Here is a 12,721-nt window from a genome sequence, read left to right as displayed (position 1 = left end):
TTTTTTCAAATATTAATTTATTCTCAAATTATAAGCATACTACTTTGTGAAAATTAAGTCATATTGTTAAAACTTCAAGGTGTTTTTGTTTGTTCTTAACTGCCTTATAGTTGGGTTGCAAACAACTATCATCATGCTTCCATTTGTCACCAGTCTCATCATGATTCCTACAAATGTAGTCCTTATCCCTGGAAGTTCTGCCTTCTTGAAGTCACATAAAACTCTAATTGCATGAATATTTAGGAAATAAGGAGCTAGATGTTTTTATGTCGTGCAAAATAATGAAATTATGGAAATTTTTACTATGAGTTGTGATTTCATCAATATGGATTGCAAATCACAACCTAATAATACCATTACAATCTATATGTTTCTTGTTCCTGTTTCCCACAGAGCCTCCTTAACATGTTGAGACTCTTCCCCTAGGTATTTTTTATCCCTGCCTTGCTAGGTGGCACAATGGAGAGAGTACTGTACCTAGAGTTAAGATCTGTGTTCAAATCCATAGGAAACCAAACACTTAATATAGGTGTGATTCTGGAAAGTCTTTTAGCTGCCGTGTGCCTCAGTTTTCTCTTCCATAAAGAGGAGTAATAATAGTATTTACCTTTCAGGGTTGTTGTGAGGATAAAATAAGGTAATATTTGTAAAGTGCTTTTCCAACCTTTAAGCACTATATAAATACTAGTAGTAGTAATAGTAGTAGTAGTAGTGGTGGTAGTAGTAGTATGCCATCAATATACTTTCCACTAGGTGATAAATTCTTTTATCATAGCAATACACAAAATTATGCTATGGAATTTTTGATGCTTAGTTTAGGGAGTTCAGAATCTACTTACCCCAAGAAGTGCCTAAATAATAATTACACAAAAGAGTCTATATTAGATTGCTTTCTATCAAGGGGAGGGAGAAGGGAAGGAAGGGAGGGAGAAAAACATAAACCTCAAAACCTTGCAAAAAATTATTGGTGAAAAGCATTAGTGCATGTTGTTGGGGAAAAAACAAATAAATAAAAATATTAAAATAAAAAAGAAGTGCCTAAACAAACAAGAATCACTTTTGCAAATCCCCCAAGTGATCTTCCACCTTTGCTTGAAGACCTCCAGTGAAGAGTACTTCTTTTGAAGAACTTTAAACACCATTGTTCCTAAACACTTTGAATGAACTTCACATATTTAACTGTCATTTTTCAGTTTTTCTTCATCTAACTGCAATATAGCTTCAATTTCTTCTAATATTATAGTATACATTTCTTCAATGTTCATTTATCTCTGATTTTAGGCATTCATATTTCCTTTGTAAAAATTACAATTCCCATGTTTATCATACTATCAATTATTAAAATTGATACATCTTCCACATTTTCATTATATATATATATATATATATATATATATATAAAACATAATGTTGATGTAACTTGACTTCTGATACATTTTCCCATTTTTCTCCCCAATACATTAAGAACCCAGCTTAGTTTTTTCTATCTAATCCCTTTTCATTATTATTGAGATAATATTTGTACAGATGACTCCTCTAAGAATTTGCCCACACAATTCTTCAGTATCATTAACTCCAGTGATCTTCTTTACCATCCTACATTCCAAATGTACCATAACTTAGCTCTAACTATGCTTGGGAACATCCAAGATTCAGAATTTAAAATCCTCTCCTTTCCTTCCACCATTTCTACTCTCAGTCCACATTTTGCCCATATCACAGTTTAAAATTAGAATGATTTTGATGACATGAAAAATGACTAGAAAATGCCTTTGACTTGTTTGCCTCTTATAAACCCTGTCATTTTAAAAAAGCAAAAACATTTAAAAGAAAATAGGTAAGATGTAAGTAAACTCTTTGAAGTCAAGAACTATTTCATTCTTGTCTTTGTATTTTGAGTCACTAACCTAGTGTCTGGCACACAGTATACACTTAATAAGTCCTTGTCAATTATTTGGTTGAAATGCATCCTTTGATTAATTTTCTCTTATATTTCCCATCATGGCCTTTAGGAATCCTACTATACTCTTTCACACTTCCCTCTTCCACTTTTGTGAAGACTCCCGTCCCACCTCCACCCCACCTAGACTGCTGGGTTGCCTCATTTCTCCTAAGAAAGGGGGAAGACAAGGTCTTGACTAGCCCATTTCCCAGGTAGGAATTACCTCTTGGGGAAAAGAACTGAACGCAAATGAGTTTCTAGTCCCTCAAGCCCAACTCTCTGATCCCCTCTAGCCTCAGACCCTGCAACAGTTTATGAATCTGCTTCCTGTTTTCCATGAAATGGCAGAGTCAGTGCACTGCCTTTCTTGGGGTGGGGGTGGGGGGGATGTCAGATGGTCACTGTTTTGGAGGATATCTGAATTGCAATCCTGAGTAACAAACCTTTCAGATCACTAGTATTCTGAAAACCATAAGAATACTGAAGAAGATATCTAAGTAGTAAAGTTCTCTAGTTATTTTAACACAAGTTTCTGTTTTATCCTGTGAACTCAGCTGGAATAACTACTTTGGCATATAGATCCTTTAAAAAACAAGTTTTCAGGTTTGTGTACTTTGTACCAAGTGATTATTCAACCATCTTGCTGGTCACATGTTTCTATATCTGACCAGTATCTAGTCTCACTCACCTTGATTTTGTTTATTTTCATCCCATACCTCTCCTTGACCTTGAAGGTTTAATTTTAGTGTTTTACCAGCTACTATAATTGCTACCACTGTTTCTACCACACAACTTCTATTTCTACTACAGCAATTACTACACTAATAATAATTACCATTTAAATATTATTTTAAGGTTTGCAAAGTGCTTAACATATGTTATCTTATTTGATCCATAAAATAATTCTGTGAAGTAAATAAGGAAATTGAGATTGAAAGGTTACGTGACTTAGATACTTTCTCAGAGTTACATTGCTGGAAAGTATCTGATTCAAGATTGGGAACTCCAGTCTTCCTGACTCTTAGAATCTCCTCACCTTGACCTTTTGTCTTTACCAAGTTCCAGATCCCCATCTCTAACCTTGACATCCCTTCCTCCCTAATGAAATTCCTCTGCTCTTCCTCTAAGACTACTGAACATCACTGGAGAAAGTCATAAAATAGAATTGAATTCACCTAATACCAACTAAATGTGAGCAACACTTTCTATTTTATACCTCCAAAAGATTCCTATACTAATACCATATCATGATGTAGAAGTAATCCTAGATTCCCAGGATATCCCAAATGCTATATAAGCTCTGTGAACTATATAATTCTATATAAGCCTCTGTAAGGCTTCAAATTGACTGGGTCTCAAAAAAGCAAGCAACCCAGAGCAGAACACAAACCAAACAAAAATTTCCCTGATTCACATTTTGATTCTTTAATGTACTGGACAATATTGAAGAAGAACACAAAAGCAAACTAGGCAGATCTCCATGATGTTTATCACTAGATAATTTCTAGATAGAATAGTACATTTCTATGCCTTTTCCTCTTCAAAAACAGCAAAAAGTGCATGCCATCCCTGCAATCTCTGGGCAAAATATCCAGTTACTTTGTTAGGTAGTCCCACTGAGAGAAAAGTACGAAAGAACAAAATTTAGGGAATCTTTGAGAGGAAAGATATAGTAAACAGGGAATATTTAGGAATTGCAAACTACTACAAGATTTGTAACTACAATTGAAGAGCCAAAGGTCATAAGAGTTTGGGTTAAATGAAATCAGCCTCCTTTATTAGTGACAACTTTCTTTCTCCGCGTAGACTGTATTATTTTCTACTGATTCTGAGGGTAGTTGATGCTTTATTTTTCCACTTTTAAAACTGATTTTCTTCTTCATTATAGCTATCTGAACTTAGTTCTAGCTTTAACATAACTCTGATTTCAAAAGGGAATGTTTGATTCATTATAAATAGTCTTGAAGTAAATGGTTTTCTTAAAGCCAAAATTCTGGTCTCAGAATTTGAAAGTTTGCCCTTTTTGTTGCAACTCTTACTCAAGAACGTAACTAAGCTATTAAAAATTTAACCCCTACACTGAAAGAAAATCTCTCACAGAAAATAAGCACTGCTGGCTATTATACACAATGTGACTTAACAAATTTCCAAGAGCTGCATTTCAGCCTGAAGTACAAGAATGAAGCTTCTACCAAGTTATAAATGTCTACCAAATTATGTGTATTGTATATAGTAGAGAAACTACTAAACCTTTCAATAGGGATAAATGAAACTATTTTGATTTTTGAGTATTTATTTTTCATTGTAATTATAGTATCTCTATTGCTTCATTCCAAAGAATCATCACACTGCCAGGTCCTCCATTCTGTTTCTTTCATTTTATACACCCTCAGTTTTAATCCAAAAAATACAGATGATACTAAATGAAAATAGTGATCATATTGCATCAATATTAATGATCTTATCTTTATTTCAGTAGCATCAGAAACAAATAGCTTCAAAATCTTTCAAAGGTCATTCCTCTAGATGTGGGATATAAGACTATAAGGTTTTAAATATGCTTAAAATTATTTCAACAAAATTTTAATTCCCTTTCTATACACTTTAAGATAGAAAAATTATTCTATATAATGCTCAGTTATCTATTGCTCAATCTGTACTTTGCCTATATATTTTATACATAATACCTAAATCTTTCATATAACAAAATAAAAAAGTTTCTTTATAGCTTATTTTGACTTAATTTTAAAATCATTCCTTATTTTTGAAAGCTTTATATATAGACATATATATATATATACATATATATATATAAATATACATATCTATGACTCCATGCATCATTGGTAAAAAAAATGCTATGCATATCAAGTATTTTTATAAGCATCTAGTTGAACAAATATCTTTTTATAAGTGCAGGAGAAAAACTTTTGCATCATTTTGTTACTTCTTGTCTCTGTCCTTGGAGAATGAAAAATATTTTTAAAAATAATAATTTAAAACCAAGTATTAGATATGCAAATATGTGTTCAGATCAGAGATACAGAAATTATTCAAATGATTAATTATTCATCATAAAATGTCAATTAATAATTATGAACTGTAATAGGCATCTTTCTAGTGTATCTTTATTTTCAGGCCTAAAAACTGTTTAATATATGAGTTAAAGTGGCTTCTAACAAGTCTTAAAAATGCAACAAAGTAAACAACAACTTGTAAATAAGTGCTAACTTGAATTTTAATAACCAACCATAAAATGGAACCAGATTTTAAGTTCCTAAGGACAGAGTTCATTATGTGAGACATTTGTAAATTTTCATCTATCTGCTTTAAAAGATATCCTGTTAGAATTGATGAAATGATAATGTTTTAAGTTTTTAATTTGGCTTGTGCAATACAATGTATATGGCTTTAATTTCTTATTGAATTGTACCATCTACAACTTTTTAAAAAAGGAATAGTGAAGCTAAAAAATAATCACATTTAGAAGTGGCACTAATTTTTAAAATTTACAGAATTTAAACAGTCACCTGTTATAATCTATAAACTATAATAAGCTATGCTGAGATTATGTATAAAAAACTGAAGTGCATATTAGAAAAATGCCAACATTATCTAGATCTTCTCCATATAAAATATCATTTCTTACCTGCTTGGGAATGATACTATTTTGGTGGATTTGACTGGAGGAGTGTGTATGAATTAATAATAAATTATCCTCTAGCATTGCTATTATTATTATTACTATGGACATTTTTTTACATTGTTCACTGACTACTATGCTATGTTAATGTGTTGGTGGACTTTTATTATCTTACATGTTTGCCATGTAGTTATTTTTACACATAGGTTGTCATTCATCTCCTGATGGTAACTTAATTACCTATCAAGTATTCTGTTTTGAAAAAAATAGAATAATAACTCTGAATACATGCTAAGAGATAGTAAAAAAAAACTCAAGAAGAGGGAGAAAACAAGGAGGAAAAAAGATAAGTAAATAGCAGACAGCTTAGTGTTGAGAAAAGGCAATAGGAAAGAATATGGAGAAAGAAACTAAAGAGAACTGTGTGTGTGTGTGTGAGAGAGAGAGAGGGGGGAGAGGGAGAGAGAGAGAGAGAGAGAGAGAGAGAGAGAGAGAGAGAGAGAGAGAGAGAGAGAGAGAGAGACTAAGTATCAGTTATCACTTTAGCTTTCAAACCCCTTGTGTTGCTTGTTGCTGCTGGCGTCTGAAAATGTTAATGACACATACTTTCGAGTAAGGACTAAACTCTTCTCTGGTCTGCATTGCCACACAACATCAAGTAAGTTATCTGGTGATTCCTACACTGTTCCCCTTCTGTCCCCTTAACTGAGATTGACAGTCGCGTGTTGTAGGCTTTTCCAGGCACGGTCTTTATTATGTTAATCAGCCCCTAGCATCACCTCCTTACAGGCTCACACACACATCCAAAGCCTAAATCTCCCGGCCTGCCCTCCCACTGTACCCTGGGGACCGGAAATAGGGGCGGCGGGGTGATGAAGGAGGAGAGAAAAAGAGGTCAGCTGACCAGACCCAGGCCAAGGGGTGGGGGCAAGGAGTAAGGTGGTGAGACTCTGGGGAAGTGGGGAAGGGGATTGAATTCCCACACGTGGTGCTTTACATGTGATGCGATGCATTGGTCTAAGATCAAAATCTTCGAAGGACCGAAAAGTACCCCGAGAGCGCACAGAGTGAATCAGTGGCATCCATCAAGACCTGTTTTGCATCAATAAATTAAAAGGATGATTGGGATCCTGTAGTTTTCTGGCTCCTGTCAAATGATGTTGGGGGCGGGCGGGGAGAGGGGAGTGTCTCGGAAGCAGAGAAAGGGTCAGTTGGTTTCTAATTAAGAAAAAAAAAACCCTAAGAATTCTTAGCTCACCTTGCCTTCTGGACAGGTAATCTAAACTGAGAGGACTCGTTTAGGGTTTCCAGGAGGTGATTCACTTCTTCATAGTTTTTCGAAAGTGACACTTTGTTTTAAAAAAAAAAAAAAGTTTCTTCTCCCCTGTCCCCTCCCCTCCCCCTTCCCCCCGGTCTGATTTATGAAGGGATCATAACCAGTTATCATGTAGGGAAAAAGTTTGATGTGTCGTTCCTTTCCACCATCACCACCCAATGTAACAAACTTTGGTGACACACCCCTCACTTCCTTCTGGAAAGGAACTGCTTCTCCTGGTCATTTCAACCCGAGTCGCGAATAATTCTCCGGATTAGGATTAAATTCCTATTCAAATATAGGCTTTTAAAAGCGTCTTCTTACAAAATACATAAAAATGCTAAAATAGCATCATGTGGGCATGTTCTAATAAAGACTATGGTTCTGTTTGCCATCAAGGAGAAGCATTTTATCTCTGTGAGGCTTTCTGGGGTGGAGTAGGGAGGTAAAGAAGAGAGTTTTGAAAATTGAGTAAATTGACAGATGGGGGAGAGGGGAGGTTGACCACAAAATCGTAACTAGTGTGGATTTGAAAACTAAAGTGTGTTCCTCTTCCCACAATTGTGATGAACTCTTCCGGGGTCTGTTTTACCTAAGTAAATCCTACAGGATTATTTTTCCTCTACAAGGTCGATTGCAATACTATTTCAAATTTACATGTAGCTATGGTCTTAATCCTCTTCCTCTGTTATAATCTGGAAGTATATTATTAATGTGTAGGGCATTTGTAGAAAGATCAATTCATTCTAAGGATTTGCTTTCCTGAATGGAGAGAGGACGCCCAAGCTAGCCAGCTCTATACTTTTTTTTTTCCCTTCTGTGTTCTGAATCTCCCGAAATCAGTTTGCTGCTTTGGTTCAAGCTGTCTCTGCCTTGGGTCTTGAATCTAGGGAGTCCCCATTCAAATTAATATTCCATCTAATCTGATTTCACAGCATTTGTCATTATGGTATCTGTCTCTTCAAACACTGGCAGGGGCGTGCTCAAGGAGGGGGTGGAGAGGAAAGCTTTGGGAATGGGGAGAGGGAGGCGGCGTGTAGGGGATCTGAGCATCTTACACCTCGCAAGGAAATTTAACGTGATGAAAACCTTAAACTTGAAGTGGGTCTGAAATGTTTTTTTTTTCCCAAAGCATCTAGGGACTGGCACTACAGGACACTAGTAATCAAATGTTCTATGCCTCATGCCACCTGAACAATTACTGAGATCACAGTTATCAAGTCATTATTTGTTTTTATTGGAAATACTTAAGGTATTTTCTTAGTCAGATGCAAAGTAACCTGACATTTAAGTACCCCATAGTCTTTTATAAAGGGGACGTTTTTTGTTTGCTATAGGATGAGATCTTTTGTCCTGATGTTATCCAAGAGATTAAAATATATCCTGGAAAGGGGTCGTACCTAGTTTTTGGTCTTCTGTCACGTCAGTGGTTCATACAAACTCAGGGAGTATCAAAGTAGCAGCAGAAAAGCAAATTCTTGAAGATGGGACCCAAAATTTTAGTGTTAAAAAAAAGGAAAACAGATGGAGGAAGAGGAAGGGAAACATAACGAAGAGTGATAACCAGGAGAGAAAGAGTTTGATGCAAGATATCTATAATATTAAAAAATAATAAGTATAATAGAAAATCATCTGACCTTTGTCTTTCATATTTGGTTTCCTTTTGTGTGTATGAAGATCTTGTATTCTGTCCTGCTATCTGAAAACCTGAAGGAAAGATTCACTTGTCCAGTAATTCTCTATTTAATAAATAGACACTGAAGTGACGTTCAGCAGAGACGAGTCAGTAACCAATTGTTAAATCTTCCTTACTCCAAAATATAGGTATAGACATATATATCAAATCCGACTGTTGCAATTCAGGGTAACAAGTTCAGTCTTTAAAATGTAGAAAATACAAATAAATGCATTTTGGATGTCATTATATTGCACTGCATATGCTTGCTTTTTTTCTTCTTTTGTGAGAAAGGTGCTTTCATGTGAGTAATAGTTTTGAGTGAGATTACTAGTGACTATACTAGCATTCAAATTCTTGCTTTAGGCACATATTCAAAGTGGAGTTCAAAGCAGTTTATCTCAACTTAATATAAGTAAAAGTATAGTGCCGGATCAGTGTATCATTTGTTTCAGTTTTCATCAGGCTAAACAAACAAAAAAAATTCAGTGATTTAACTCTATAAAAGCAGAGAGAGTCGAACAAACCTGCAGTCACCTCTATATTTAGCTTTAGATAGAATAATACAAGCTTGTAGAATTGAAAGTTTATTTGTGCACTGAGATTATTTAAAGTACTTCCACTGCAAGAGACGCTTGTTGGTTCTTTAAGGAATTGAGCCTGAACTGATCGAGGCTAAGAGATTTTTTTTTTCCATCCAGATTAATGTCTGTGCTCAGCATCCACAAATTTGGCTGCTTTTATTTACTTCTATATTAGTTCCAATTATGTGCAGTGTAAACCAGCTTTTTGATTAACAAAACAGCAGAGCATTGGTTAAGAACACTTAAACTTCAAAAAATCCCCCTGGGAAGTGGGCTCTGAATTGGTTAATAATGTGCAGTACTTGCTAAATTGCTGACTTCCAGATGTGGAAAATATCTTTCTTGTTTAGGACCTACGTAACCTGATTGGATTACGACAGAAGCGTCACATTGGAAGCTTTTGAGTGATGATTTAATTAACCATACAGTAGAAAGCTGTATTCTCCAGGAAATCCCTTACATATTTACATAACCAATCCCTTCAGTGCAAAGGTGGAGTCTTTTTTTTAATTTTATTTTAATTGCAATATCAAAAAAAACCCTTGAAAACTTAGACCTCATGCAGTTTAATATCATTCTCTTCTTTCCCTAGTAAGTTCCTCTTTCTCCTTCCTTCCCCCTGCTTCCTCCTCCCTCACCACACACACACACACACACACACACACACACACACACTTTGTGGTGATAGTGTGTGTGTGTGTGTGTGTGTGTGTGTGTGTGTTTAACACATATACATATATCCGTATATATAAAGCTGGAGAAAAGTCCAGAGATCATCCAACCCCATACTCTCTCTTAGTGATCCAAGTCCAAAGAATTTCGTCCAATATACTTTTTGTCCAATGTAACCCCGCACACGTTGGGACAAAAACCAGGAATCCCGATCTACATGCCCTAGAATGCAGTTCACATGCAGCATTTAGTTTCTTCATATAATTTTATTATATGGTTTTGGCATCTGAAAAGAAAAGAAAATCTTAGAGAAAAGGGCAAAGATTTTCGTGCTGAGAGCAGTGCTGAGAAATGCACACAAGTTAATGTGTAGCTGAAATCTGGCCATTAGAGATCTCTTTGTAAGAAGAAGAGATCTTGATTGAAGACACAGGATCTTTGCCTTTAACTTTCGGTTCCTTTGAGTGCTCCAGTTCTGTGAATGGTGTTCACCGTTTTCCGCCTTGTATCCAGTAGGATTTAGTGAAGAGGATAATGATGCCAAAGACTTGATGGTTAGGGAGGGGGGAGGAGGGGGAGAGGAGGGGGAGGGAGAAAGAGGGAGGGAGGGAGGGAGAGAGAGAGAGAGGGAGGGAGGAAGGGAGGGAGGTGGAATTTCATTTCTTCCACTAAAGCGTTTGCGGAGACTTCAAGGTATAATCTATCCCAGATCCTTTCCCAGAGAGAAACTTGGCGATCACGTTTTCACATGATGCTCACGTTTAGTGCTCTTCAATTATCCCTCCCCACAAAGATAGGTGGCGCGTGTTTCAGGGTCTCGCCTCTCTTCTCTACAGAAAAGAAAAAGAAAAAAATGTCATTAGAAGAGGCGTAACACGTCAGTCCGTCCCCAGGTTTGTGTTTCCTGGAGTGGCAGAAAGAGATCAGTCCTAACCTGCCCAGCAGGAATAACGGTCCTTCCGACAACTCTTTGCAAGGCTTTTTACAATTTTCTCCAGGAGCTGCTTCTCTTCCACCTTTTCTCCCCCACACTTCGCGGCTTCTTCATGCTTTTTCTTCTCACCATTTCTGGCCAAAACTACAAACAAGACTTCGCAGGTAGGTTCTTCTTTTTCTTCACCTTATTTTTTTTTCTTCTTTTTGCATTGTATTTTTTCCCTCTTTCTGTCGTGGTCCTTTTGGATGAGAGTTGATTCTGAAGTGAAACATGAAGTCTGAGGGCAAGAATTTCAGGTGGGCTTAGTTCTTTCATGAAAAGCTTTTCCCTGGAGTGATCTCTCCTTTGCTTTCCTCTCCCCTCTTCTTTCCTCTCCTCTCCTCATCTCATTTTCCTCTCCCTTTCTCTCTCTCTCTCTCTCTCTCTCTCTCTCTCTCTCTCTCTCTCTCTCTCTTTTCTCTTCTCTTCTTTCTCGCTCTTTCTTCTTCTCCCTTCCTCCCTCCCCTTTCTTTTCTTTTTCTTTTTCTTTCCCAAAATTTTCCCCAGTACCTGTTCATCCAGGTAACCAAGGTGCTTTTTCTTCCATATTGCTTCCATCTTTGCAAAAGTTTTATTGAAAGTGATTCAGCTATATAAAAAGTCAGTAGGTGGACATCTGCTGTCATATTGTAGCAGTGAAACAAAGTCAATTACACTAAGACTCTTAAACTTTGCATGTACCTGTTAATAATTGCAAAGCAGTCGTCAAATCAGACATAGCAAATTCAGGAAAAGCCTCTCTCCCATCCTCTCCCATAGAAAAGGGATGTTTTCTAAGCAAAAAGTTTGCTGTTTTGTCTGCCTAGTGAGTTTCATTTCTTTATTTCATTCTTTGTGTGGATGTGTGTGAAGTAACACCCCAGCTTCTGTGATCATAAATAAAGAAGTGAAAGTAATGACTGGAACTTAGAGTCCTTTACCAAAGGGAGATTGGGGGGGGTCACTCCAGCTGCGAAGAAAACTGCTGTCAGGACTTTAGGATTTTAAACTAGGAACAAATTTTTAAATGCTAACTAGGTCATAGAAAAATAGAATTGTTTTTAAATGACTCCACTATCAGTAGTTTGACATTAAGAACCCTATATCAGAGGAAAGCTCAGATGAAGAATCCTCATGAGTGCTAAGCTGGAGAGCTTCTGTGAATTTTTTATACCACCCCCCCACTCACACACACACACACACACACACACACACACACACACACACACATCTACTTTTGAATTTTATGTGCTCCCTCTATAAGGATGATGTCCAGATTACTAACTTCAGAGTTACAACTAACTGCAGAGATAAAGTTTAATACTCATCTCTCCCTCATACACATTCCTACAAAACTGTTTAGCTTGTTAAATATGTATTTCTATGCTGTGGGCTTGTCAGGAAGGCAGACAGAGAGGCCAGCTTTAGGATCTCAAACATTTAACCTGAGCGGTTTTGAATTCATTTTATTTTTAATAATCCAAGAACAAGAAAAGAGTTCAGAAATGGCAAAAAAAAAAAAAGAGGCAAAAAGCTTGATTGCAAAAGTCTGAAAGTCTATGTAAAGTTAGAATGGTTTCTAAAATGTGTACTTCCCACCCCCCCCCCCTCACCATCACCACCACCACCATCACCCCCCTTAATATTTCCACCCCTCTCGGCAAATGTGTGGAAACTGATACTTGCTTTCCAGGTTTTCTGCAAAGCTTCTATATAGAAGTAGACAATAGGTGCTGGGGCTAGGGGAGATTTTTGTCCGGCAGAGGAAGGGTTAATTGCCCTTGTTTTACAGTTTGCATCTGTTACATCTTTTATAGCCCCCTGTTTAAACTAATCCTCAAGTCAAAGCATCTTCTCCAAGATGGACTTCTTTTCAGAATCCCTAATATTCTCCAAACGAAGAGCTCACTCTCCAAGTTCTGACAGATTGTACTT

General features: G+C 36.5%; 1 protein-coding gene and 1 long non-coding RNA gene across 3 annotated transcripts in view; one reads left to right on the top strand and one right to left on the bottom strand.

Annotated features, from left to right (window-relative positions):
* Nucleotides 1-8,602, bottom strand: part of LOC141507455 (uncharacterized) — a 237,489-nt gene extending 228,887 nt beyond the window's left edge. For both annotated transcript variants that reach the window (XR_012474148.1, XR_012474149.1), the window contains exon 1: nucleotides 8,538-8,602. This is a non-coding gene — a long non-coding RNA (uncharacterized LOC141507455). The remainder of the gene's footprint in view (nucleotides 1-8,537) is intronic.
* A 1,885-nt stretch (nucleotides 8,603-10,487) lies between these two features.
* ZEB2 (zinc finger E-box binding homeobox 2) overlaps nucleotides 10,488-12,721 on the top strand; it is a 142,117-nt gene continuing 139,883 nt past the window's right edge. Inside the window, exon 1 of the mRNA XM_074215110.1 lies at nucleotides 10,488-10,929. The gene's annotated coding sequence lies outside the window, so the exon portion shown is untranslated. The remainder of the gene's footprint in view (nucleotides 10,930-12,721) is intronic.

Source organism: Macrotis lagotis, chromosome 1, assembly GCF_037893015.1.
Source record: "Macrotis lagotis isolate mMagLag1 chromosome 1, bilby.v1.9.chrom.fasta, whole genome shotgun sequence".
Lineage (NCBI taxonomy): Eukaryota > Metazoa > Chordata > Mammalia > Peramelemorphia > Peramelidae > Macrotis > Macrotis lagotis.
Note: the sequence above shows the minus strand (reverse complement) of the source record. Positions and strands in the feature narration are given on the sequence as shown.